Source organism: Perognathus longimembris, chromosome 28, assembly GCF_023159225.1.
Source record: "Perognathus longimembris pacificus isolate PPM17 chromosome 28, ASM2315922v1, whole genome shotgun sequence".
Taxonomy (NCBI): Eukaryota; Metazoa; Chordata; class Mammalia; order Rodentia; family Heteromyidae; genus Perognathus; species Perognathus longimembris.
This window is the reverse complement of record NC_063188.1, coordinates 74,599,822-74,603,389: the sequence shown is the minus strand read 5'-3', so window position 1 is coordinate 74,603,389 and position 3,568 is coordinate 74,599,822.

The following is a 3,568-nucleotide window of genomic DNA, read 5'->3' as shown; positions in this document are numbered from 1 at the left end:
CAAGGGCAGCAACTACCTAGGCTCCTACACACTAGGAAGAATTGAATTTACTGAAGCCCCCATCTGCTGGAAAGAGCATAGCCCACCTATTTTCCCATCCTCTGAGAATACTTTCAGCTACCTAAGTCCCACAAGGACCCCCCCCCTCCCCCGCATCCAACCTGCCAGGGAAATGCTTGGTGGAAACTGTGTAAGACTGGGGGTGATAAGGACCCAAACCCCAGAAATCATCACAGGAGGAGATTATAATCAGATCTCCAAACCCATAGCCACTAAACTGGAAAGCAGGTAACAGTGAACTTCACTCTAGACTCCAATCTGAAGACTGCCACCTTCTGGTTCTAAATGTAGAGATAATTAAAAGCTAAGACATTTGAGTGATCTTAATATGTAAACATTACATTAGACGCTGCTAATGCCATCCATAGCATGTACAACCAAGAATCTCTTCTGGCAGTTTTGGATTCAGAGTCCAAATTCACAACTATGTGGACTTGAACATATTTTGGTAAAGCCCTCTACTTTTCCTTTTATTAAATGAGGACAAAATTAGAACTTATAAGTATGTACCTGAGGTTGAGTTGTTTATCTCAAAAATATATTGAAGTTCTAGCCCTTGGGGTCACTGGATTAGAAAAAAGAGACAATTTAAGGAATTGAACAGTTATATTATTCAGCACTTAAAAATTGTAAACTTCCCAGCCTGTCCAGATAGCATGCTCTTGAAACAGGGCTAAAGGTTGGTCTGGCCACATATTTGCTAAGGTTTTTAGGCCTGGGATTTATGAATTCACTCAACCATTTCAGCAAAAGCCAGAAACAGATATGAAATTTAACTATGAAGGATATGAAGAGAATCTTCATGTCTAATGGTGTGAATTTCCTTAAAACTACAGAAAATTAGCACTTTTTTCAGAGTCTTATGACTTCAGAAATCATGCCAGACAGACTGGCAAGTGGATGAGATTGAGAGAAAAGTCATACGGTTTATATTCCAGAAAGTATGGGCCTACTTATGTGTAAGAATAACAGCAAGGCTCCCCAGCAGAGCCAAAAATAGTGCACTAAACCATAGGGGATTATTCTATGATCTTGGAATTCAAAAGAATTCTCATAGCCAGGCACTGGTGGCTCATGCCTGTAATCCTAGCTACTCAGGAGGCTGAGATCTGGGGATAGCAGTTTAAAGCCAGCACAGGCAGGAAAGTCCGTGAGACTCCTGTCTCCAAAAAAACCACCAAAAACCCAGAAATGGCACTGTGGCTCAAGTGGTAGAGCACTAGTCTTGAGCTGCAGAGCTCAGGGACAGTGCCCAGGCCCAGAGTTCAAGCCCCATGACCGACCAAAAAAAAATTCTCACTACTAGTTTCAGATTTCTTTGAAGTGATTCTTTGTTTCTTCCAAGTTATCGTTTTTTTCAATTGTGAATGACTTTGCTTTTACGATCCTTTCCTTATCCTATTCCATCATTGCATACTTTTATCATTTAGCTTGCTTTTGAGGTTCCACAGTACACAAATGGAGACAGGTTTTGCCACAGGATAATTAATACCCAATGGCCTTAACCTAAATGATAAAGACAATTTAGACAGTGAAATTTAAGAACTTCTTAGCTGGGTGCTTATGTCTCATGCCTGTAATCCTAGCTACTCAGGAAGCTGAGATCTGAGGATTACAGTTCAAATGCACCTTGGTCAGGAAAGTCCATGAAACTTTTATCTCCAATTAAACACCAAAAAGCCAGAAATGTGCTAGTCTTCAGCAAAGAAGAGAGTGCTAGTCTTGAGCAAAAAAAGTTCAAGGAGAGCAATTAGGCCGTGAGTTCAAACAGCTGCAGGACCTGAATAAAACAAAAAACCTTTTAAAAAACAAAAAAAAAATACTTCTCAAACATTAAATTTAGGTATTTTGGACTTAGAATTGATTCTGGAATAGATTAACTGTAGTCAGGATGTTAAGATGGACTGAATGAATTTTATATGTGAATAAACAATGAGATATTTGGGAGGGTTGTGATTAGAAGGCATGGTTATGAGCTAAATTGTTCAGACCAAAAGCTACACCAATGAAATAATGTTTTCCAAGCCCTGAAAGAAAACATCAACCAAACTAGATTGCTATATTTAGCAAAGCTTCCTTTCATAAAGAAAAAAAAAAAAACCTTGGCACCAGTGGCTCATACCTGTAATCCTAGCTTCTCAGGAGGCTGAAATCTGAGGATCACAGTTCAAAGCCAGCCTGGGTAGGAAAGTCTGTGAAACTCTTATCTCCAATTTGCCACCAAACAGTCTGAAGTGGAGCTGTGGCTCAAGGAATACAGTGCTAGCCTGGACCAAAAATACTCAGGGATAGGGCTCAGGCCCTGAGTTCAAGCCCTATGAGTACCACTACCATCAACAACAAAAGTTCCCTTCCATGACAAACAAAAACAGAAGAGAAAATATTGGATTAGAAAAGCCTGGTGTTTTGACTCCATGAATGAGAAAAGTTAGGGTAACAAACGAGATGATGCTGAAGAAAGGAATGTCATTAAGAATAACAGAAGAAGTAGAAGAGAGTAGAAAGTCACACAGAAAAGGAGACAACAGAGAAAATCAGAAAACCATTATGTATCCTGACATTGGTCCCTAGAGGATGGGGAGGAGATGCAACTGAAGACTCTATCACAATCCCAAATGGCCCTGGTGACAAAGTAAACATTTCAGCTTCCAAATAAGACCATACCTCTTTCAAAACTTACAGTGTGGTGAGGGAAAAACTTGGGAGAAAATGAGGGAGGAGGTGACACTGTTCAAAACAAAATGTACTCATTACATTTACTTATGTAACTGTAACCCTTCTGGATATCACCTTCAAAATAATGTTTTAATTAAAAAGTAGTTTAGGAAAAATATAAAACAAAATAAACACAGATAGTGGTTTGGTGAGACAATGACTGGACCTGTATGAAAGGTTAACTTTGGTGAAGAAAGAAATTCTGTAGGTCCCCTCATCTTTGAAATAAATCAAAATGCAATCTTGAAAGAAGGCCTATTGATTGAGACTGACTTACATTGGAGGCTTAAAAATAAGAGACAATCATTTCAGAGAGTGTTGGGACACAATGCCATAGTATCTGAGTAGAAGACATCCACAAAGATAGTTACAAAGAGAGGCTTTGATATAGTTCCAAAGAGAAGTGCACATAATGGAGAGCTTTGGTAGGAAAGGACACAATTGTCAGCTACTTTGATATCCTAGGAAAGGAGCAAGTCTCGCGGCCTCAAGGTTGCAACAGAAACAAACACTAAGCCTTTGGATGGCACACTATTTGTTCTTCAAGGCCTACCTCCTAGTTGTGTGTGTTGGCTGGTAGATAAGACTAAAAACCTTGGCTTCTCTTCAACAAAAAGGTGAACTGCAATGCAGTAGCTAAAAGCCCTAAAGCCCAGCTTTGGGATCTGTATTCCTCTCATGTCTTTGCTGCATGTCTTTGAGGGCCATACAGCACACATTTGGTGAACCACATGACTTCCATGGCCTCCTTCACATCCCATGTATAGGGTCTGTAAACACTGAGACCCACCTC